Raw genomic sequence first — 26,583 nt, forward strand, 5'->3', positions numbered from 1 at the left:
ACCCAAAGGTTTATTATACTAGGGCCTGTTTTTGTTAGATTTTGTCCACTAAAAGCAGCAGAAAATTCCCATTAGTATTTTCTGAAGGAAATGAGACAATTCATGTCAAGGGCAATATCAGCTAAGTGAAAGTCTGGCGCATGTGTTCTGCTTGAAGAGAGTTTAAAGAAAGATCAAAACCCTCAAAAAGTTCCTGTAGCATCAAACACTCTCACTTTTCCTGGGAAATCACCATGGTTTATCAACTTCACCACGTGTAAAGATTCATATTTGAGGAAAACCAAAAGAAAATTCACCAACAATGTGTTTCAAAATAGATCTTGAAACAATAGTGGGTGGATTGAAATGGATGTGAGACACTCTGAGTCCATTTCTCTGACTTGATTTCTATCAGAGGGAAGAGTAAACTCACCTCAGGGTCTAGGGCATGCGGCTTCATGACACCATGTAAAATCCAAGTCAATCAAACTTTCTGACAGTCATCATTCAAAAGCATACAATACAGATCAGGCACAGAGACAGAGAGGAACTTTTATTAAGTTAAGTAAAATTAATTATTTTTGAGCCAAGGTTGTGCAATGCACCCCTAGCTGACCTGGAACTTGCTACATAGACCAAGCTGGACTGGAACTCATAGAGATCCACCTGCCTCGGCTTCCTGAGTACTGGGATTGAAGGCTTGTGCCACCCATGCATAAAAGAAAGAAAATTTTAGATCAGAGGAATCTACCATATAAGCTGCTGGTGACAATTTTCAATAACAAAGACACCGTGTATAGAACATCTACAAGGCAGTAGTCCACCTGGCTTCACAGACATGCATGAATAGGCAGCTCTGTGTGAAACTAAGAAAATCCACTCATGCAGTTCAGGTATGCTGAACAGACTCGGGCAAACCTATTTCCATTAAGGTGCTGAGAAGATCCTTCTAACAAAGCTTAACTTAGGAAAGAATCAGACATCACATGTCTAAACACTGAAGCCTTGGTTATCATCAGAAGGGAGGAGAGAGCTTGAGGTTAGTCAGCCCTGAGTCACTTGGACTTGTTTCCTTGGACTCTGTTTGGGTCAGAGAGAAGCAGGCGTGATTCCCACTGAAACTCAGTGGTCTGTAGCTATCAGCAACGTGACTCTGAAAGACCTCTATGTTCCAATTTTTTCTAAGTCATGCTAACACAAATGGGACACACATCCTTTTATCACAAGACGATGCATAGCTTTGGCTTTTTGAGGGAAAAAGATGAAAACGGAAGAAGCCATCTAAAACACAGCCCCTTCCTGAGTGCTGCTGGCTTTTTATAATAGCTAGACATATTCATCAGCACCTTTAGAAATTCTCTATTACTTTAAAAAATATCTCCACGCAAGGATGTAGGTGTATTAGTCAGAAGACTGGATCATTGTAACTAACATGATGCTTCCACCTAAAACAGTGATCTCAGGTCTCATGACTTTGAGACTAGTCTAGTCATTCTTAGTAAGCATCACTGTCTCCATCCCCTAGGGCATGGACATTAAAAGATGTAAGCTGGCAAGCTTTACTCTTCATTTCACCACAGTCACTTTCACATATTAACATTAAGTGATCGTTGCAAACAAACTATTCATATCACAAACAAGGAGCTTTTACTTAATCTCCACAACGATCTAATGATCGGAGTTAACAGATCCAAAGTCATTAAGGAAGGAATTTGCCAGAAGTCACAGCATTCAGCAGGTCTGCTGGACTCTAGAGACAATCACTGTACTGTCCACATGTGTCTGAAAGACATGTGTTATGGTTTGAATCTAAACTGTCACCTGCAAGGTCATCTTCTGAATGCTTGTTCCCTACACAGTGGCACTGTTTTTTGTTGTTGTTATTTGTTTGTTTTAGATTCACAGTAAATGAGAGTTTATTTTCCATCAGTAATTTTTAAAGGTTTGCTACTAAGAATTTCTTCTGCTCTCAGCATTCCTTAGTTGCCTGTAAAAATAACTTTTTTCTCTTAACATTTATTTTTTAATTTTTTATTGGATATTTTATTGATTTACATTTCAGAAGTTATCCCCTTTCTTCATTTCTCCCCTCAAGAAACTCTCTATCCCATCCTCCCCCTTGCTTCTATGAGGGTGTTCCCCACCCACCCATCCACTCCCACCTCCCTGCCCTCAAATTCCCCCACACTGGGGCATCCAGTCTTCATGGGACCAAGGACATCTTCTCCCACTGATGCCTGACAAGGCCATCCTCTACTACATATACAGCTGGAGCCATGGGTCTCCCCATGTGTATTCGAAGGCTGGCAGTTTAGACCCTGGAAGTTCTGGTTGGTTGGTATTGTTGCCTAAAACCCCTTCAGCTCCTTCAGTCTTCTCTCTAACTCCTCCATTGGAAACCCTGTGATCAGTTCAATGATTAGCTGTGAGCATCTGCCTCTGTATATGTCAGGCTCTGGCAGAGCCTCTCAGGAGACAGCTATATCAGGCTCCTGTCAGCACACTTCTGTAAAGCAATGGACACTGTCAATAGGGCAAAATGGCAATAAACAGATTGGAAAAAGATCTTTATCAATTCTACATCTGATAGAAGGCTAATATCCAATATGTACAAAGAACTCAAGAAATTAGACTTCAGACAATCAAATAACCCTATTAAAATGGGGTACAGAGAGCTACACAAGGAATTCTCAACTGAGGAAACTCAAATGGCTGAGAAGTACCTAAAGAAATGTTCAATATTCTTAGTCATCAGGGAAATGCAAATCAAAACAACCCTGAGATACCACCTCACACCAGTCAGAATAGCTAAGATCAAATACTCAAGTGATAGTAGATGCTGGTGAGGATGTGGAGAAAGAAGAACACTCCTCCATTGTTGGTGGGATTGCAAGCTGGTACAACCACTCTGGAAATCAGTCTGGCAGTTCCTCAGAAAACTGGACATAGTATTACCTGAAGATCCAGCTACACCACTCCTGGGCATATAATCAAAAGATGCTCCAACATATAACAAGGACATATGTTCCACTATGTTCATAGCAGCCTTATTTATAATAGCCAGAAGCTGGAAAGAACCCAGATGTTCTTCAACAGAGGAATAGATACAGAAAATATGGTATATTTACACAATGGAGTAACACTCCAGCTTGACTTGAAGCAATGACTTCATGAAATTCTTAGGCAAATGGATAGAACTAGAAAATATCATCCTGAGTGAGGTAACCCAATCACAAAAGAACACACATGGCATGCACTCACTGATAAGTGGATATTAGTCCAAAAGCTCACAATACACAAGATACAACTCACAGACCACATGAAGCTCATGAAGAAGGAAGACCAAATGTGGGTGCTTCGGTCCTTCTTGGAGTAACAAAATACTCAAGGGAGCAAATATGGAGACAAAGTGTGGATCAGAGACTGAAGGAGGGGCCTTCTGGAGGCTGCCCCACCAGGAGAGCCATTCCATGTGCAGTGGCACTGTTTTGGAAAGGCTGTAGAATTCAGGTTGTTGAGTGGGCTTCTATAAATATGTCACTAGGAGTGTAGGTCTTTGAAGCTTTGAAGCTCAGCCCTTGTCTACCTGCTGCACCCTCTGCTTTCTGGGCCTCCCTGATGTGAGGGACCTTTGTCCCATGCTCTGGCCCTGGACTCTACTATGAACCCTCTGAAACTGTGAGCAAGAATAAACCACCTTTCTTCCTTTGTCAAGGATTCTGGTCACAGCAATACAAAAGTAGCCAATACATTGTTGTCTTTAAAATTATCTTTTTATGGAATTCCCATTCTTTCCATGATTATCTCATCCTCCCTCACATACACACAGCTTAGTGAGGTGACATTGATATTATCCCTTGGGGGGCTCAGAGAGGTTAAGTAACTCCATCAAAGTTTCACAGCTTGCAGGAAGTAGGCATACAATCTGACCTGAAAAATGCCTTCTATGGCCATTTCTATTTACTTGAAAAACACCAATTAGGGTTGGGAATGTACCTCTGCAGGATACCATTTGTCTAGCATGCAACAAATAAGCAAGCATAGACAGGAAAATGCATTCCACAATTGTACACAGAAAGGTTAAGACTTTCCCAACATTGCACAACCAGCAAGCAGCAGAATGGAATTTAAAATCAAACCAAGGATAATGCTGTGTTCTATCTCCTTGTTATGATGGAGATGCTTCAGTTGTGCTTGTCGTCACTGACCTATCATGGCTCATAAGGGTCTTGTTGAATTTGATGAAAAATATGACTTAGTTCTAGTTTCTATTTTTATTTTTCATTTGAGCAACTCATTGAACATTTATTTCTACCAGATAGACCTTTTGATCTTCAAATAACAAGGAAACAAAATTTCCCCATTAATCATATTAAAGAGACATTAAATATGTGAGATCGATACTTAACTCTAATGCCTGGGTTATTTTTAAGGCAAAATTCTGTATTAAAAATATATCAAAACAGCATTGTTTGGCATAAGTTGAGAAGGAAAAAGGCTGGAAGGCTATCAGGGAAAAAGAATGTAAAGAAAATAGATACTAAACAATGATTACAGATCTTATGTAAATTGGAATATATATGTCATGAAAAATGATAGAAAAATATGGCAAGAAATTATTATAGCATAAGATCAAACCAGGAGAGAGACCTGGGGGGAGGGGACTGTACAAAGAAAGCCAACAGAGTTGCTTGGAATATCAATTAAGTTATCTTATATCTTCAAAACCCAGTTTATTTTCAAGCAAGGCTTTAAACAGATTAAACATTGTTTATCTGACAATATACTGAGTTTCTCATATTCTCTGTATTATATATAATTTGATAAAATAATATTTACAAGGTAGACCAGAGTAATCATTTTATCTTTCAAGTTATTTAGAAAATAGCTGGCATTTTACCTTGTTACATAAAGGACAAAGAGATGGGCCTAATGATTAGGGTCTAATCAGAGAAGCCATTCAACATAACTGTGTTAGGGTTAGGGGAATGGCTCCACTGGTACAGTAACACAAGATTGATCTTCAGGACCTGAATTTAAAATAAAAAAGAGCCTTAGATATAATAGCCAAAACTTCTAATCTCAGCCATTGGAAAGTAGAGACAGGTGGATTGGGGGTTTTACTAGCCAAGACTAGGCTCTTTGTCAAGTTCCAGGCCAGTGAGGGACCTCATATCAAAGAAAAAAATAGATAAATGCATGAGAAATGACATCCGAGGTTGCCTTCTAACTAATTCACACATGCACACATGAGAGAGGAGATGGGATTAGGGTGGAGGGAGGGAGGGAGGGAAGGAGAGAGGGAAGGAAAGACTATTTAAATAATAAAACAATATGAAGGTGACACACAGCCGCACACAAGCAAGCAGGCAAACAGGAATACATGTGGGGGGGGGGGTGTAGTTAAACCCTAAATCAATATGGAGGTCTCATTTCTAACTGCTCCTTACAATCACCTAGAGAATTGCCAACAAATAGTCTCTGAACTGCTGACAGAGACTAACTTAATAGGTTTGAATTTGGGACTACACTGTAAAAACTCTTCCAGGTAGTCTGAAGCTTAATTCTATATTCTATATAATTCTCTATAGCCTTTGGCCCATGGCCATCAGTCTTGGATGAGCTTAGATGAATATACATTTCTTTGAATAGCTAACCAACTCATACAAACAAAGTCTCAAAGCCCTAACTCCTAGGAAAAGAGCCTATGCCTTGTACGCCAATGCTAGTTATAATACGTTTTGTGTTTTTTTACTTAGTTCATTTAGTTATTAGCATCTTCTTACCAAACACATAACCCAAGTGACAATGAATCATATTTCTAATGGGAGATCATAACAGCTTAGCATTGAGCTTTTTATATTAATGAAGATGATAAAAAGCCCTTTCCCACACCTTAGTGTTAAATTAAAGGCTTTGTCTTAGCAGCTCTCTCCGCTCATTTTTTTGTCTTCAGTTCCTGTGCGTGGTGGGCTGGTGCTCAGCACGTCTGCTGTCTTTGTTCGTATGTTCATCTATTCCTTTGTAATGCAGTAATTAGTATTAAGATGAAAGCTAATGCTGACTACAAGAGCAGCGAGCTATTAATCCTGCTGGCTAATGTACCGCTTAGAAGACCAGGCAGTTAGACAGAGGAATGTTTTTTTTTTTTTTTTAATGTCCTTTCACTGGTTTATTATGACAATTAGAAGAATAAAGTTCAGAATTTATCTCTTTTGCATAAACGAGAGCACAGATGAAAAGAGGGAGCAATATTCAGATGAGAAGCAGTGAGCGTGCAGACGGCAATCCGGCAATCCGTATGCTCATGTCCTGGAAGAACAGGAGTGCAGCATTCAAACTATGTCTACAAAGACAGGCCGTCTATATGTCTCCACGTAACTACTAAAGTATCAAACAAAATACTGGCTGGTGTATGTACACTTTCCAGGAGAGAGGGCATAGGGGAGACATCTACAAATTTAATCAGAGAAATGTTATCTTCTCAATGACCATGATGGACATTTTTTTCTTTTTGCCGAAAGTAGATTTTTCCATATATATATGGAAATATATATATATATATATATATATATATATATATATATATATATATATATATCATAATATATCCTGATAAGTTTCCCCTATCTCTCCCAGTTTCTCCTCACCTCCCCTCTCACCCAGATCTAGATCTACCCCCTTTCTATCTCTAATTAGAGAGCAACCATTTATGGATATTGGCTGATAAACAATGGTGTTTGTTATCTGGGTCAACTGGAGTCATTGACTTAATCCCTTGTAAAACTCTGCTAAAGGTTTCTGTAAAGCATTCCATTTCTTCCCCCATGTGATGCTTTCTGTTCCGTTCAATAGATATAGAGCAAAACCCTTTGTTAAGAGCAGATACACAGAGCTCATACAACAGACAAGAACATACAAACACAGAGATAGACACAAGGACAGGGATATATTAACCTTCAGATAGGCACAGATTCAGACATGCAACAGACAGACAGAAGGCACAAGACACAGGAAGAATGAAGTAGAGAATTCAAATCAGGACTCCATCTTAGTTAAGTAATTCTGAGAGCAAGTGCTTTAACTTCTTCCCTTAATGTGATACCAGTACATTATTGGTGACCAAAAATTAGTCACTAGTTCATATGGCACATACATTTAGTCATCACAACGGACTATAACATTTCCTCAAAAACCATCTGATACATTATTTTTAGTTCAGTGTAATTATACTTCATGTATAATTTTTAACATTTGAAAATGCTTGGCTCTATTTTATGGCTCCAATTAAGCAACTGTTTCAACACTGATGGTGATCATTTATGGCCTGTTTCAGAAGTACAGTGTCCAGTGCTGCTCATTTTCAGGTATGTGGAAGAAAACAGCATTGCCTTGGAAGGATTGATTGGAGTTAATTGCTGTTTATCATTTAAGATGGGAGAGGGGTCTTCCCTTGAATACCTGGGCACAGGGGAAAAGTTACTGAGCAGAACATCAATGGGTTATGTTCTAAGATCAAGAATTGACAAATGGGATTTCATAAAATTGCAAAGCTTCTGTAAGGCAAAGGACACTGTCAATAGGACAAAATGGCAACCAACAGATTGGGAAAAGATCATTACCAATCCTACATCTGCTAGAGGGCTAATATCCAATATGTACAAAGAACTCAAGAAATTATACTCCAGACAACAAAATAACCCCATTAAAAATGGGTTACAGAGCTAAACAAGGAATTCTCAACTGAGGAAACTTGAATGGCCAAGAAGCACCTTAAGAAATGCTCAACATCCTTAGTTAGTTATCAGGGAAATGCAAATCAAAAAAACCCTGAAATACCACCTCACACTAGTCAGAATGGCTAAGATCAAAAACTCAGGTGATAGCAGATGCTGGTGAGGATGCGGAGAAAGAGGAACACTCCGCCATTGTTGGTGGGATTGCAAGCTGGTACAACCACTCTGGAAATCAGTCTGGCAGTTCCTCAGAAAATTGGACATACCATTACCTGAGGATCCAGCTATACCACTCCTGGGCATATACCCAAAAGATGCTCCAACATATAACAAGGACATATGCTCCACTATGTTCATAGCAGCCTTATTTATAATAGCCAGAAGCTGGAAAGAACCCAGATGTCCTTCAACAGAGGAATGGATACAAAAAATGTGGTACATTTACACAATGGAGTATTACTCAGCTATTAAAAATAATGAATCTGAGAAATTCTTAGGCAAATGGATGGAACCAGAAAATATCATCCTGAGTGAGGTAACCCAATCACAAAAGAGCACACATAGTATACACTTACTGATAATTGGATATTAGCCCAAAAGCTTGAAATACCCAAGATTCAACTCACAGACCACATGAAGCTCATGAAGAAGGAAGACCAAGTGTGGGTGCTTCGGTCCTACTTAGAAGGAGTAATAAAATACTCAAGGGAGCAAATATGGAGACAAAGTGTGGGGGAGAAACTGAAGGAGGTGTCGTCTGAAGACCATCCCACCTGGGTATCCATCCCATGTGCAGTCACCAAAGGTAGATGCTGATGTTGATGTCAGGAAGTACATGCTGACAGGAGCCTGATAAAGCTGTCTCCTTAGAGGTCTGCCAGAGTCTGATATATTCAGAGGCAGATGCTCACAGCTAACCATTTATCTGATCAAGGGATTCCCAATGGAGGAGTTAGAGAGAAGACTGAAGGAGCTGAAAGTGTTTGTGGCCCCATGAGGAGAGCAACAATACCAAACAATCAGAGCTCCCCAGAGTCTAAACCACCAGCCTGGGAGCACATAGGGAGGGACCCATGATTCTAGCTGTATATGTAGGGGAGGATGGCCTTGTAGGGCATAGGTGGGAGAGGAGATTCTTGGTCCCATGAAGGCTGGACACTGAGTGCGGGGGAATTGAGGGTGAGCAGGTGGGAGTGGGGGGTAGGTGGGGGCACATCCTCATAGAAGCAGGAGGAGGGGAATGGAATAGGGGGTTCCTGGGTGGGGGGGGTGGGGTAAGGGGATAAAATCTGAAATGAAATTATTTTTAAAATTATTTTAAAAAATAAAATGAGAGAGGGGAAGGGGAAGAGGAGAAGGGGAGATGGAGGAACTTTATTATGTGGGGACTCGTCAGTGGGGCTGAATAGATGGCTAAGTGGTCAAAAATACTGGTTGCTATTAAATTCTCAACACCCACAAGGTGGCTCACAACTGTCTATAACTCCAGTTCCGGGGGACCCTATACACTCCTCTGGCCTCTCTCAGTACCAGGCACACATACCGTACACTTATATACATGCAGACAAAGCACTCATACATGTAAACCAAAAACTTTTAAAAAAATTAAAAACAGGGAGTCATAAAAAAAAATCTGAAAATGTTTTCAGTGGAGTGAAGTCAAACCCACCATATGTGGGAAATGCTGAGATGAGAAACTAAAGTGTACCAGAAATGTTTACATCATTAAATGCTTTTATTAGAAAGATCTAAAGTCAACTGTAAATATTCCCACCTTTTTAGTTCTTGAAATATTAAGATCAAAGTGTGTGTGTGTGGGGTGCTTAAAAATAAGAAATCATTGAAATGGGAAACATTAGCAGTAGGGGGAGAAATTCAGGCTTCACCTTTGTGGAGAACAATGTGATCCCTGCATCTCAGGGTACACAGTGATATCAGGAGACATTTTTGGTCCCACCATTATGGAGCTGGTACCCTAACACAGAAGCACAAGAATGTTTGTCACAACTAATAATGTCCCTTGTGACCCCTCAGAATTGCTAGCATTCCAGTTGAGAGTCCTCAAGGGAGTACTCACGACACAATCTCTACCTTATGGACTGAACAGAGAAACACAGGGTTTGTAGATACCAAGTTATTATATTATTGATAAATAAATGTGATGAGCAACTAACTGTATGTCCTAAATCCCAGTAAAGGATGTGAAGCAGAGAAAACTCACGAACTAGATATTCTATTAAAGAAAGTCTTTTTTATTTATTCTTTTCTCATACAATACATCTCGACACCTGCCTTCTTTCTCCCCTCTCCCCCAGATCTCTTTTCTTTTCCATTCAGAACGGAGCAGGCCTCCCGGTGATATCAACTGAATGCAGCATAACAGGATTCAATAAGACTAGTCATATATATTCATACCAAGGCAGGAAAAGGCAGCCCAGCAAGAAGAAATGCGTCACATGAGCAGGCTTAAGAGTCAGAGACACTCCTACTTCCATTGTTAGGAGTCCAACAAAAAAAATCCAAGTTCAAGAGTAACTGCCTGTGTGCAGAGGGTCTGACGTAGACCAATGCAAGGCTCTGGAGTTGCTGCTTCGGGCTCTGTCAGCTCCAAAAATGAGCCCTGCTTTAGTTGATTCTATGGGCAATGTTCTCCTGCTCTTCTGGACCCCTCTAGCTCACACAATCCTTCCTCCCTATCTTCTGCAGATTCCCCAAGCTCTGCCTAATAATTGGCTATGGGTCTCTGCCTCTGCTTCCCATCAGCTACTGGAGGAAGCCTCTCTGATGACAACTGGGCTAGGCACTGATCCTAAGATTAGCATAGAATATCATTAAGAATCACTTCATTGACTTTTCTCTATCAGCCATGTTTAGTTCTACCCTAGGTCTTTGAGCTTCTAGATGGATGCTGGCCATCTAGGCAGTGTCTGGCATGGGCTTCCTCTTGTGCTGGCCTCAGGTTAGACCAGTCATTGGTTGGGCACTACCACAAGCTCTGACCCACCACTGCCTCCAATGCATCTTGCAGGCAGTGTAGGTTATGACTTATAGATTTTGTGACTGGGTTGGTGTCTTAGTCACACCCCCAGGAGCCTGGTTAAAGAAGATAGATGATTCAGGCTCGGTACCCTCCATTACTCGGAGTCCTTGCTAGGGTCACCTTCACAGGTTGTAGGAAGTGTCCACTGTCCTAGTTTTCTATATAGCCCCCTAAATATCCAACCACTTCACTCCTCTCTCACCTCTGATCCCTCCCTCCCCCATCTGATCCCTCCTGTTCCCATATCCACATGGCCTGGTCCACCAATAAAAATCTATTCTATTTTTCCTTTCCAGAAAGATCCATGTCTCCCAGCTAGACTACTCCTCTTTATTTAACTTCTCTGGATCTGTGGGTTTTACTTTATCAGCCAAGTATCCACTTACAAATGAGTACATATCATGTTTGTCTTTCTGGGTCTGGGTTGCCTCTCAGGATGACTTTTTTCTAGTTCTATCCATTTGTCTGCAAATTTAATGATTTAAATTTAATTTTTTTCTAACAGCTGGTTAATACTTCATTGTAAATGTAACACTTAAGTTTTTTATTCATTCTTCAGTTGAGGGTCATCTCAAGTCTCCAGTTCCAGGCTATTATGAGTAAAACCACTAAGAACATAGTTGAGCAAGTATCCTTATGGTAGAACAGGGCACCTTGAGGTAGATTGATTCCCAATCTTCTGCGGAAAAACTATATTGCTTTCCATAGTGGCTGCATAAGTTTGCACTCCCAGGAGCAATGGAACAATTCAGTCTTAATACTGCCAATAAAAAGTGACATGGTTGTGTGGTATTAAGGGGCAAGTCTACTAGATTGTTAAGAAAGATGAAATGCTAACTATACATAGCTTCTTATAGACAGTAGAAGAGAAGAAATACTTCCCATTTCACTATATATGAAGATTTGTGGATAACCCCCCCCCCACACACACACACACACATGCAATACTTTAAAGGATTTGATGCTGTGATCAAGTGGAGCTCATCCTGGGAAAGCAAAGTCGTATTCCTATTAAAACACATAAATAATGACATTAACATGCAAAACAAAAAAAGTGTAATCTCAATAGGTAAGTGAAATGCATACAATATTTTATAAAGTTTGTACTGAACTACAAATAAACGAAAATTTTCTTAACCCAAAAGGTATTTACTGAAGTACTTATTTACTAAAATACTGGGAAAGACTGAAAGTAGGACACATCCCCTCTAAGTTCAGGTACAAGGCAAGGATGTGTTTCCATAGCACTCCCACTGGGTGTCATATCGCGTTCACCAATACAATAAGAAAAGAGAAGAAAAGCAATTATCTTGTAGTTGGGGGAAAAAAATCAACTAACACAATCACCTACCTACTTACCTAGAAAATACTAAGGAATTTGAAAACAAATAAAAACACAAAACCAAACACAAAACAAAAAACAACCAACAAACCAGAAAGAAAGAAAGAAAGAAAGAAAGAAAGAAAGAAAGAAAGAAAGAAAGAAAGAAAGAGAAAACCCACTACAAACCTACTAGAAATTATAAATGAATTCAATATGATTATAGGATAAAAGGCCTATAAACATAAAACTATTGTATATCTATATTTTATTAAAAAGCTCTTAGAAGGGTAGCAACCTACCCTTACCACACAAAAGAAAAAGTTATGTGGAATACTGTGATACTGTGTTAACATCATTTAAAAATACTCTCCTTCTTTCCACACAGGTTTCTCCAGGGTAATCAGAGGTGACTTTGATCAATATACATTATACATATATGTGTGAAGCTGTCATAAGGAAACTCACTATTGCGTGCAATAACATACACTAATAAAACAGTTTTAAAATGGTAAAAAAGAAAAAGGTACTTCATATTTTTTCAGCTCACTTTTGCTTCTCATGTGAAACACAATTTTATTTTATCTTCAGACTGTACTAAATATGCCCATCTCAGGGACACAAGTGAAATCTTAGCCACCAATCTAAAAGATACCTCTTACCTATAAACTCTTCTCCTGGTGTGCCACTGGTTTATCCCCTGAGACTATTGCTTTTGTGTCTGTGACATCATTATGTGCTGGTTCTCCCATGAACTCTTGGTTCACACAACTTTAATATTTTCTTTAAAACCTCCGTTACCTCGGTCTCTAAGTTGTTGGTCTTCCTCAGTTTGGACCTCATTTCCTACAGCTCCACTTCCCTTGAAACTCCAAAGAAATGAAGGTTACATTTTCATAAAAGTTTTGAAAAAAGTAGGAGTTGAGAAACTTTGAAACAGTCTTAATGGCTTATTTAGTGAGTTAATTTATTAAAAAGATACAATCCATGAGCAGTATCGTGTCTTCATCCATATATAAGACATGTCTCCAATGTATCTTTGAATATGATATTAAAATTAAGATCAGTTTCCTTATTTTGTTATCTATAAGCTATTTCACATGCTTACCAATCGTCTGCAAGACTGATTTTATGCAGTCAGTAATAAGAATTGTAAGGTGCAAAACAAAACTTTAGTGGTGATTTAAATAAAACAACAATAACAGTAATAAATCTCACTATATAATCATGTAACATTTTTTTGTGTGTGCAGGGCCCGCTCTCCAGCATACTGCAGCTGGTGTGGGGCAGGACCAGCCTGCTCTTAGGACCCCAGGGCCAAGTCTCCTGCCTGCTGCAGGGGGTGAGGGGCTAGGGAGTGGAGGGTATCTCTCCCTTGTCCAGGCCACCACATGGGAGATGAAAGGATTGGCCAGGCCACCTCTCCCATGCTCATAGCCTTATGCTGGTTCACTGGCAACTCCCACTATGTGCAGGCCTGTTCTCTGGAGTACTGCAGTTAGATAGGGTAGGTCAGCTCTCCTGCTCTCATGCCCAGGGAGAGTTCTTTAGCTCTGACTTGATCCGTCTCCTGGGATCCCAGTTTAGACTGGTTGTCATGTCTGGCTCCCTTTTCTCAGGAACAGTTAAGCTACTAATTATTCAGATGTTCATAGGTTCGAACACTGAGCATAGACATCGCCTCTCTCCTCTCTGCCACCTACAGATGCACATGTGACACAGCAGCCACACCTGCAATGGCTTTTGGAGCAGGAATAGATTTTTTTTATCCATGCTATATTTTCCAAATGTCTTTGGAAATTTTAATATATATGTATACATACATATATAATATAAAATTTTATTATAAATTTTATTTTGGAATCTGAGTTATTGCCATTGAGAATAAATCCAATTACCTAACCAAGATCTAGAAAATTGCCATCTTTATTGTCAATAATAAAGGAATAGAAGAGGAGAAATCACTAATGTCTAAGTAACATGAAAAGAACATTAAATCTTACAAACGAGAGAAGTGACAAATACTTGGCAAGAGTTGCTTCTTAAACACAGTTTTGTCAAACTCACTGAATCATAAGATTACATAGAATCAATTATGATATTGGTATGGATGTCTGGAGTAATGAAGGAAAATGACTAAAAGGCACATGTAGCTGTATGAATGTCCCAGAACTACATTATCATCCACGACTGTTTCATGGGCCCCCAAGTCCTTAGCTTATACCTCTATCAACAAGGATAGGGATACCAAGGAGCTGGTAAAAGATAAAACGGGGGAATGTTAATTTATCAGTATGTTGGTTCAACGTATACTTAAAAGATTTCTAAAGACTGCTGCACCACAGTGCCATGGTCTCATGGCCCTATGGATAGAAGGCCCTAAAATTCAGCAGTGAGCAGTGAGAATTATCTTTTCACTGAGCACATCACTGTAAACTGTGTGTTTATCTTTGAGTGGAAGAAATACTCCATATAAGAATGTATACAAGTAAGTGTTCTTTCTACTGTTTTTAGTGGTCTGGGAAAAAAAAACCTGAAGATAAAGAATAGGGAAATTTGGAGGCAAGCCATATGGGTGATCTCCTGAACAAATGGATATGAAGTCTGAAGACTTTTCTTTTCCACAAATGAACATATTGTATGAAAGAGGCACTAAAGAACCAAGATGATAATTAGTATATCATCCAGCCCTGTTGCCAGGCATTCTTGTGCTGGCACACTGGCGCATGAGCAGAGCAGGCATGTTGACAAGAAGGCTAGCTAGGGACTATATGGGTTGCTGCTCACCATGGCTCAGCTCCCTAATGTTTACTTTGACATTTCCAATCTGACCTCTTTCCCTTGAAGGCACCGATCTGGCACTTAGAATCCACTTGGAAACAACAGGTTTCCTGGTTCTCAAGAACTAACCACAGAGCCAAGTTATCACTACTGCTTTCTAGTTAGAAATTAAGATTTCCATTTTTGTAGTCAGATATTAGGAACATTTATTTTATTTTATTTTATTTTATTTTATTTTATTTTATTTTATTTTATTTTATTTTATGTTTGGCACTCTTGTTCACTGGAGATGAAATGGTCCCTAAATGAAGTCAGCCATCCATCAGTCCTCAGGATGACTAACTACTTTTGGTGATATCTGAATATTAATGAGACCAAAGTTTAAATTCCTGACCTTTTTAAAAATTTCATTTTAAGGAGACATGTTTTATTTTTAGCATGAGCTGTCTGGGGCATGTCATTCATCTCCTGCTTCCTGTTTTAATCCCCAACGAAATTTATAAGGTAGAAAGAACATACTTTCACAGTTCCTCCTCTTGCAGCTCCAAGTTAGGGATTCCTTAATGTTATTTCCTGTGGACCCATTTTTCCGGTGTTGAACTAACACTGGTTCTGGTGCTACTACTTTTAAGTTTTCCAATGGCTGCTGTGAGCTGAAGTAACCATGTCTGAGATAATTTGCATACTTACAAAGTGTTAGTCTAATGAAGTTAACATGAATATAAGTGAATAATTTTACAAAATCAACCTTTATTTCATAGAAGCTTCAGAAAATATATTTAAAACCATCTATATCATTTATCTTAAATGCCCTATCAATTGTTATTTTACCTTTTGAATATACTTAATCACCTGCTCCTCTCCAGAAGTACAGACTACTTTTTATCATTAGCTGACCTCACTAGGTATAAATCTACATCAATAGATGTAGGCCACCCTAGCTGTGCCACTATCCTCTGTGGTTTGCTCTACCACTACCAGGACAGATGCCGCTCTAAAGAGTCTTATATAGAGAAGCTAACATGATATCAAAATGAATACCCAGGTACTTCATACCCCTGCTTCAAAACCTTTTATGGCTATGCATGAAATAATCATTGAGATCCATTAGTTTGGGTTCACATGGGAATTTATTGGGGACATCAGTCTGGAAAGTGAGGTCAGGAGACACTTTTTAAAATTTTATTTTATTTATTTACATTCCCGTAATTGACCCCACCCACCCACCCACACAGTTCCTTTTATAAGCTAAAGTTTACACTTCTGGGTGGCTCTAGGGACTGAGGCAGTACTGCTGAAGACACTACTGCTCCCCAGCCTCAGTCCTCTTAGATGTTGTTCTTCCTCTCTCTGCTCATGGTTGGCTTCCTTTCAATTCCAAGACTATTTCAGAAGCCTTTTATTTTGTTTGCTTTCTTCCTGTCAACATTTCATTGTTTCCAATGCAATGCACATTCCAGTTTTCAGCTGCAGCATCCCAAGATGAATGCTCCATAGGACATGTTCTTCAAACATAAAACATGCTGTCTCTGGTTAGGCCATAATTGTGTGGAGTGAGAAAACTGTTTATCTTGATCATTGTCATAGTCCTACTGATCCGCTGAGTGTCTGGTTTCCTCCTTGCATGTTCCTTCCGTGAAGGAATTGACTGTGTTGTGCTTGGAAAAGACCTTAGTCATAGTGAAAGTGGGTCAAAGATGGTCACTTGCATTGCCTGTTTCCTGTGGGAGCCTCAGTGACAGAACAAGCTCTAACTGGCCTGGACCCCCCGGGTTCACTGTCACCAGGTTCTCATCCATGAGTAAAGCTTCAGCTTCAATAATACCTTTAAGCTTGCCCAAGTTCACATTTCTGCTAAGTCTTTTACTGACCATTGACTTATGGTTAATTCTCTTCCTTACCAATAATTTTCAGAAAGACTTCATGCAAATTTTATGGTTTTATTTTAAGATTTACTTATTTATTTTATGCATATGAGTTCACTGTAGCTGCCTTCAGACCTGCCAAAAGAGGGCATTGGCTCTCATTGCAGATGGTTCTGAGCCACCATCTGGTTGCTGGGAATTGAACTCAGGACCTTTAAAAGAGCAGTCAGTGCTCTTAACCTCTGAATCATCTCTTCAGCCTTCCAAATTTTATGTTTAATAACAAGTCTATGTGTCTGTCATACTATCAAAGACCTTTGTCAGTACTTAGTGTAGTTGAACTCATATCTCAAGCACAGCCCTAGAATGGGTACCTGTACAGTGCCCCAAGCTCTGTTTATCCTATATTATGTTTTGGAAACTGATCCATTGAAATCAGTTTATATGGAGTCACATTTGAATATTTCCCTATAGCATAGCCTTGGTATGATAATAAAATCTGCAAATCTTGTGCATGTTAATTATATGATTTATGATATATTGTATGAAAATCTACTATTATAGTTTACAAATATATATTCATAAAAAAGTTAAGGTAGAGTTACCCTATAAATGGGCATCATCGCTTCTACTAAACACTAGAGGCAACCTAATAAAAGAAAGGTGCCAGAAATGCTTTATTTCTTTTGCAACTGTGGACCAGTGAAGTCTTATAGATGACCAAAATCTTAAAGTGCTGTTGTTTTGGTTACCATCCAAAACATGATGGTGAGATCCTATTACTAAAGAACCCATAAATTTGAGTCATAGAACATGGCAACATCAAGCTGGTATGACCTTGAAACTTCATCCTTACTGGATAGCTTTCATAATGATGAAAATTAATCATCAATCATATTCAGCTATGAACTCTTTGAGCTACAGTAATTACTGCCCTAGAGAGACATGCCTACTGGTGCTGTATTGGCATGAACATCATGGGAGCAACCAACAATTTTATTGGATTTAAGTCCTGTATCACCAAATGAGACTTGTGCACGGTACCATTACCGTTATGGGCTCATAACCTCTAGCTAGACAAACTATAGATCCTAGGGAGAACCTATTATTGTTAGGCTACTAAATAGACATAGTTTTAAACTGACTCATTATCATTATAACTATAGTTCAATGCATCTCTTAACCCTTATCTTGGAAGTTTCCATTTTCAGTAGATGGTGACTAACACAGTGACCCACAACTGGCCAACATACAGAGAGCAGGAGACTGCAGAATATTTGGTCCTAAAGGAGATAGATGATAGATGGATGGATGGATAGATAGATAGATAGATAGATAGATAGATAGATAGATAGATAGATAGATAGATAGATAGAGAGATCCCTTGAAAGGGAGTTTGATATATATATTTAATAAACCCCCTTCCAAGGCACAGGGAACACTGAGGAAGAAGGGAAGAAAGAGTGTAAAAGCAGAGGTAGTGCATGACTCCAAGGAAAGAGTGTCTTCTACACACAGAAGAGCATATATGAACTCACAGTGTTGTGACAGTGTCTTAAACCTGTTTAAGTCCAAGAAAGACTAAATCCCAGAACAGAGAAGGAGACTGGCCACAGAACTCTACCATTAGCCATGGAACTAATGGCAACTTTTAGCTGCTGAGAAATAGAAATGGGGGAAATAGTTTTGTCTTAGAGTGTAGCCCCTGGTAAGGTCAACCACACTTCCATGGAAGACCACACATCTAACAATAATTGGGCAGCAAAAACTGGTCTTGATTTTTTTTTTGAAGACACAAGCTGTGTGGGTAGGGAATGGAGGGGTAGATCTGAGAAGGGTTTGGGAGGTAGATATGATCAGAATATATATGAAGCTTATAATTGAATTAAAAAAAAAAAAAAACAAAATCAGTGAGTGAATCCCAGCTGCTGACTTACTCAAAACTGACTTATACAATGGAAAACCCTTATTTTTTTCTAGACACACTATATTTTTAGAGACCTTTTTTTCCTTTATGACAATTGTATGTTACATCAATAGTATAAAAACAAGAAATTTTTTTGTTTTTTTCCTATGGTGTCACCTTCACTCTGACAATGGTAATTGCTTTCTTGAGTATATTTCCTTCCTTTTGTTTCTTTTCTTTTACTTTATCTTCTGTGTGGTCTATTTTCATTTACCTTCTCCCATTCACTTGAACCTACAGTCCTTGAACTTGGCTATATTTATCTCCACCTCCCCCCCCCCACACACACATATATACTTTTGATTCAGGAAGGGGCACTAGTTTACAAAGTCTTCACATATTGTATCTTTGTTTTCCGGTCTAGGACAAGGGTGAGATTATTTTACACAGGAATCAACCTCTTATCACAAGTCATGTAAATTTCACCCTCAGCAATCTGTTCCTCATGATATCCAGGGTCTAAACTGGTTCTCACCCAAAAATTGAATAAAACTTGAAAATATAGCTCATTATGATAAAAATAAGTCCTGTAATTGAATACACCATCAGCATGCGGTACTAGCATCTACATAATGCTTAGCAGTATACAACTCTAGTTTGAGGCATCAACAAACAACTAAAAATGCGCAGCAGTCCTGATTCTGGACTTCACATCTCCAGAAATCAAACCATTATTTAAATTTCCAATAGGTGAAAGGTGGGAGTTTGTTGAGATACCACCCTAGGAACTAAACCTTATGGACAGTACAGGTATTTTCTATGCCAGTCTTTTTGTTGAGAGACTCAAGTACACAAACATAATTCTGCTTTCAAATTGTTAGCTTGACTGACATTTCTTTCTTAATTTCATGCTTTTGGCCTGTCAAAATCTCTCTCTCTCTCTCTCTCTCTCTCTCTCTCTCTCTCTCTCTCTCTCTCTCTGTGTGTGTGTGTGTGTGCGTTTGTGTTTGTGTTTCACGTGTGATATCCACTACTTTTGACTTTAATATATTTTTAGTCAATCTTTTCTTTGGCCAGCTTACCTTCTAAATACAATGGTAACTGCACATCTACAATTTGCTGCTTTTTTCTGCAGGATCTTACAAAATTTCTCTAACTCTCAGTTCTGAAAAAAACAAGGGCTCAGCATAACATGCTACTTTCAGAGAAACAGGCAGGTTTTTGTTATTTTAAGGTACTTTCCAGGTCATTCACAACCAGCTTGACTGGTATCTACATTCAGAAACAAGTAAAGCTGAAAATTACTAGTTCAATATAATGGGATAAGGATAACACTTGGAACAGAGCGTCTCCTTGGAGCTGAATGTTGTTTTTGCTTGTTTATCTTGTGTATCTCAGTGTGGTCTCAGACTCACCACATAGCCAAGGATGACCTTCAACGGTCTCTCTCTCTCTCTCTCTCTCTCTCTCTCTCTCTCTCTCTCTCTCTCTCTCTCTCTCAATTTCTTTCTCTGTGTAGCCCTGGCAGTCTTGGAACTTGGTATTTAAACCTGGTCTGGAACTCAGAGTTCTGCCTGCCTCTGCCTCCTTAGAGCTGGGATTAAAGGTATGCACCACCAAGCCCAGATCTTGAACTAATTCTTTTGGCCTTGACTCCCCAGTACTGGGGTCACAGAAACAAGCCACTTCTACCCACATTCAACTCATGAGATTGTTGAACATCTTGTCTCCAATTTTATAAATGTTTCTTGGCTCAACTCCAGTTATGCGTCACTAATAACAGGCTTCTCACATAGTTTCCCAAAACAACTCTGTGCACAAGATAACATAGAAAGGCCTAAAAATAATGCAACTACAGTATGCTGATGCCGTACAGTGAGCTCTCTCCAATTTCCAAACTTAATTCAGCTTCTCACACTCAGTACAATGTTGAAGACAAACATGTGAAATTCAATTCTACATGTAAGAGCCAGAATTTGTGAATGAAAGAAATCAATTTAAATTCCGAAGTATCATGCTGTGAACAGAAATATATTTCCTTAGCTGGCATAGTGGTGCATGCATTTAATCCTAACACTGAAGAGTAGACACAGGCAGAAGGCAGAGCTCTGTGAGTCTAAAACAACCTTGCTCTACATCAAACTGAGTTTCAGAACTGTCAGAGCTACATAGTAAGACCTGTTTTCTTTTTTTTTTTTTTGTTTTTGTTTTCTTTTTGAACATTAATCAATCAATCATTCCTTAAAACTTTATGGGGCCATTTGATCGATAGGCCGCACAATCTCAGAACAAGTTAATAAAATGCTATATTGAATTATGCCAACAGAGAACACAGCCCTCCCAACACATTTTTGCCTGGAACCAATTTACAGATGCTGAGTCCCTGAGATAAAGAGGAGGACAGGTCCCCTTGAGGAAAGACCTTGCTATAATTCTTCAAGACTTTGCTGGTAATTTTTTTCCAATCATTTCTCAAAAGGATTTATGGCCTTTCACTGATTTTGAAGGGCCTACTAGACACTGGCTTTGAATTGACACTGATTTTGGGTGGCTGCAAACAGCACCGTGGCCCTCTAGTTAAAGTAGGAATGATACAATTGGCCAATGGAGTCTCCACCAAAGGCCCACTTGCAGTAGGTCCAATGGATCCCTAAAACTCTTTTTTTTTTTTTTTAATTTTGTCAGTCTCAACATGTATAATTGGGATACATGTTCTTAGAAGTCAGTAGATGAGATTCACACCTTCTGCTTTCAGCGTCTACATCCCACTCCATGGTGCCTCTGCCCCACCATCATGAACTGTAACCCTCTAGAGATGGCAATAAGAAAAGACATGAGGACCCCTTAGAGTTTCTTGAAGACAAGAAGCTTCAAGGGCTTTTGGCCTGGAAGTTTCCACAGATATACCTCATAGAATCCTGGAAATGTGATAGAAACAGCTCTAAATGTCAGAGACAAAGAGCTCCAGTACCTCAGTCTGGGTGCTTACAGGGTGGATCATACATATGTTGAAAACAGAGCAGCACTTCATGGTACCTGTTGCTGTTGCCAAACTGACATGGTTACTCTCGTGGTGGATACTGCCACATCAAAATGTGTAATGAAAACAGTTGCAGTTCACGGATGAACAAAAGTCAGTTTCAGTGCAAGAAGGTTTTATTTTAAGTCGCTGGTATAAGAATGAATTCATTTCATTTTAATATAAGTAATTAGGGAGTGTGTTGAATGTTTGTCTGAGATTCCATCAGCCAACGCTCTTGAAATTACAAAATCGCCCTCCTGCAGTCTGAGGCCTGCGAGTGAGTGTACCTAGGAGCCCCCCAGACACATTCTGGGGGATCCATAGAACCCATAGCCAGCGCTAGCACGCCCCTTCCGCCGCTCGCCCCTCCTGCAGTCTGAGGCCTGCGGGTAAGTGCACCCAGGACCCCCCAGACACATTCTGGGGGATCCATAGAACCCATAGCCAGCTCTAGCACGCTCCTTCTGCTGCTCGCCCCCCCTCCGGTCTGAGGCCTGCAGGGTCTGAGTCCCAGACCAGACCTCTACCAGGTCTGCAGTTGTGTGGACCCCGGATTCCACCTGAGACATACTGGAAGGTCCCCTCAACCCAGAGCCACAGAGGAACAACTGAACTCAGAGTGTCAGACAACATACCCTGAGATATCCAAGAGGAGACACTGCACCCAGAACAGCAGACATCTAGCTGGACTGCTACCGTGGAGGCACCATATCCTGAGGCATCCTACAGATACCATTGTAATCAGGGCAGCTGGAAAAAAATCACAAAGACATCTGGACTCCTAGAAGACCAAACAAAAGCGAGACAACTGGAAAGACAGGCTTCAATCAGACAAAAGTACAGGTAGCACTAGAATTAACCAGATGGCAAAAGGCAGGCGCAAGAATGTAAGCAACAGAAACCAAAGTTACATGGCATCATCAGAACCCAGTTCCCCCATCATAGCAAGCCCTGAACACCCCATCACACCAGAAAAGCAGGATTCAGAATTAAAATCACTTCTCATGATGATGATAGAGGACTTTAAGAAAGACATAAATAACACTCTCAAAGAACAGATAGAAACCCTTAGAGAGGAAACACAAAAATCCCTTAAGGAATTACAAGAAAATGCAACCAAACGGGAGAAGGAATTAAACAAAACCATGCAGGATCTAAAAATGGAAGTAGAAACAATAAAGAAATCACAAAGGGAGAACACCCTGGAGATAGAAAACTTAAAAAAACGATCAGGAGTCATAGATACAAGTATTACCAACAGAATACAAGAGATGGAAGAGAGAATCTCATGTGCAGAAGATACCATGGAAAACATTGACACAACTGTCAAAGAAAATGCAAAATACAAAAAGCTACTAACCCAAAATATACAAGAAATCCAAGACACAATGAGAAGGCCAAACCTAAGGATAATAGGAATAGATGAGGGGGAAGACTCCCAACTTAAAGGACCAGTAAATATTCTCAACAAAATTATAGAGGAAAACTTCCCTAACCTAAAGAAAGAGATGTCCATAAATATACAAGAAGCCTACAGAACTCCAAATAGTTTAGACCAGAAAAGAAATACTTCCCGCCACATAATAGTCAAAACATCAAATGTACAAAACAAAGAAAAAATACTAAAAGCAGTAAGGGAAAAAGGCAAAGTAACATATAAAGGCAGACCTATAAGAATTACACCAGACTTCTCACCAGAGACCATAAAAGCCAGAAGATCCTGGACTGATATCATACAGACCCTAAAAGAACATAAATGTCAGCCCAGACTACTATACCCAGCAAAACTGTCAATTATTATTGATGGAGAAACCAAAATATTCCATGACAAATCCAAATTTACACAGTATCTCAACACAAACCCAGCACTTCAAAGGATAATTGGTGGAAAACTCCATCACAAGGAGGGAAACTACAACCTGGAAAAAGCAGGAAAGTAATCTTCCAAAAACCGTAAAAGAAGGTAGCTACACAAACATATCTCCACTGCCAATAACAAAAATAACAGGAAACAACACTCATTTTTCCTTAATATCTCTTAATATCAATGGACTCAATTCTCCAGTAAAAAGACATAGACTATCAGACTGGATACGTAAACAGGACCCAACATTTTGCTGCATTCAGGTAACGCACCTCTGTGGAAAGGACAGACACTACCTCAGAGTAAAAGGTTGGAAAACAATCTACCAAGCAAATGGTCCCAAGAAACAAGCTGGAGTAGCGATTCTAATATCAAATAAAATCAGTTTTCAACCAGAAGTACTCAAAAAAGATAAAGAAGGACACTTCATATTCATGAAAGGAAAAATGTACCAAGAGGAACTTGCAATTCTCAACATCTATGCCCCAAATGTAAGGGCACCCACATACATAAAAGACACTTTACTAAAACTTAAAGCATACATTGCACCCTACACAATAATAGTGGGAGATTTCAACACCCCACTCTCAGCTATGGACAGATCATGGAAACAGAAACTAAATCGAGACACAATGAAACTAACAGAAGTTATGAACCAATTGGACTTAACTGACATCTATAGAACATTTCATTCTAAAACAAAAGAATACACCTTCTTCTCAGTACCTCATGGTACCTTCTCGAAAATAGACCATATAATTGGTCACAAAACAGGCCTCAACAGATACAAAAAGATTGAAATAATCCCCAGCACCTTATCAGACCACCATGGATTAAGACTTGTCTTTGACATGGACAAAAACATCAGAAAACCGACATACACTTGGCAACTGAACAATGCTCTACTCAATGATAACTTGGTCAAGGAAGAAATTAAGAAAGAAATTAAAGACTTTTTAGATTTAAATGAAAATGAGGACACATCATATCAAAACATGTGGGACTCATTGAAAGCAGTACTAAGAGGAAAAATCATAGCTCTAAGTGCTCACAAAAAGAAAGTGGAAAGAGCATACATCAACAACGTGACAGCAAACCTGAAAGCATTAGAACAAAAAGAAGCTAATATACCCAAGAGGAGTAGACGGCAGGAAATAGTCAAACTCAGGGCTGAAATCAACCAAGTCGAAACAAAAAGAACTATACAAAATATCAACAAAACCAGGAGCTGGTTCTTTGAGAAAATCAACAAGATAGACAAACCCTTAGCCAGACTAACCAAAGGGCGCAGAGACAGCATTCAAATTAATAAAATCAGAACTGAAAAGGGAGACATAACAACAGAAACAGAGGAAATTAAAAAAATTATCAGATCCTACTACAAAGGCCTATACTCAACAAAATTGGAAAATCTGGAGGAAATGGACAATTTTCTAGATAGATACCAGGTACCAAAGTTAAATGAGGAGCAGATAAACCACCTAAACAGTCCCATAACGCCTAAAGAAATAGACACAGTCATTAAAAATCTTCCCACCAAAAAAATGTCCGGGGCCAGATGGTTTCAGTGCAGAATTCTTTCAGACCTTCAAGGAAGACCTAATACCAATCCTCTTCAAGTTATTCCATCGAATAGAAACAGAAGGAACACTACCCAATTCATTCTATGAAGCTACCATTACACTCATACCTAAACCACAGAAAGACCCAACAAAGAAAGAGAACTACAGACCAATCTCTCTTATGAATATTGATGCAAAAATACTCAATAAAATTCTCGCAAACCGAATCCAACAACACATCAAAACAATTATCCATCAAGATCAAGTAGGCTTTATCCCAGGAATGCAGGGATGGTTCAATATTCGGAAATCCATCAATGTAATCCACTACATAAATAAACTCAAAGAGAAAAACCACATGGTCATATCACTAGATGCTGAGAAAGCATTTGACAAAATTCAACATCCCTTCATGTTAAAAGTCTTGGAAAGATCAGGAATACAAGGCCCATATCTAAACATAGTAAAAGCAATATACAGCAAGCCAGTAGCCAACATCAAACTAAATGGAGAGAAACTTGAAGCAATCCCACTAAGATCAGGGACTAGGCAAGGCTGCCCACTCTCACCTTACCTATGCAATATAGTACTGGAAGTCTTAGCTAGAGCAATTAGACAACAAAAGGAAGTCAAAGGGATACAGATAGGAAAGGAAGAAGTCAAAATTTCACTATTTGCAGATGATATGATAGTATACTTAAGTGAACCTAAAACTTCCACCAGAGAACTCCTAAACCTGATAAACAACTTTAGCAATGTGGCTGGATATAAAATCAACTCAAACAAATCAGTAGCCTTCCTCTACTCAAAGGATAAACAGGCAGAGAAAGAAATCAGGGAAATGACACCCTTCACAATAGCCACAAATAAAATAAATTATCTTGGAGTGAATCTAACAAAGCAAGTGAAAGATCTGTATGACAAGAACTTCAAGTCTCTCAAGAAAGAAATTGAAGAACATCTCAGAAGATGGAAAGATCTCCCATGCTCCTGGATTGGCAGGATTAATTTAGTAAAAATGGCTATCCTGCCAAAAGCAATCTACAGATTCAATGCAATACCCATCAAAATTCCAAATCAATTCTTCATGGAGATAGAAAGAGCAATTTACAAATTCATTTGGAATAACAAAAAACCTAGGATAGCGAGAACTATTCTCAACAATAAAAGAACCTCTGGGGGAATCACCATTCCGGACCTCAAACTGTACTACAGAGCAGTAGTGATAAAAACTGCTTGGTATTGGTACAGAGACAGAAAGGACGATCAATGGAACAGAATTGAAGACCCAGAAATAAACCCGCATACCTATGGTCACTTGATATTTGACAAGGGAGCTAAATTCATCCAGTGGAAAAAGGACAGCATTTTCAACAAGTGGTGCTGGCTCAACTGGAGGTCAACATGTAGAAGAATGCAAATTAATCCATTCTTATCTCCTTGCACAAAGCTCAACTCCAAGTGGATAAAGGACCTTCACATAAAGCCAGGTACACTGAAAATATTA

At 39.2% G+C, this 26,583-nt stretch overlaps 1 non-coding gene and 1 pseudogene across 1 annotated transcript; one reads left to right on the top strand and one right to left on the bottom strand.

Moving 5' to 3' along the window:
• LOC117707420 (ubiquitin-ribosomal protein eS31 fusion protein pseudogene) overlaps nucleotides 1-26,583 on the top strand; it is a 78,723-nt pseudogene that overhangs the window by 15,458 nt on the left and 36,682 nt on the right.
• On the bottom strand, nucleotides 13,698-13,829 carry LOC117707998 (small nucleolar RNA SNORA17). Its single transcript, XR_004606734.1, has one exon. It is a non-coding gene; the product is annotated as a small nucleolar RNA SNORA17 (small nucleolar RNA).

The sequence above is a fragment of the Arvicanthis niloticus genome, chromosome 4 (genome assembly GCF_011762505.2).
Source record: "Arvicanthis niloticus isolate mArvNil1 chromosome 4, mArvNil1.pat.X, whole genome shotgun sequence".
Lineage (NCBI taxonomy): Eukaryota > Metazoa > Chordata > Mammalia > Rodentia > Muridae > Arvicanthis > Arvicanthis niloticus.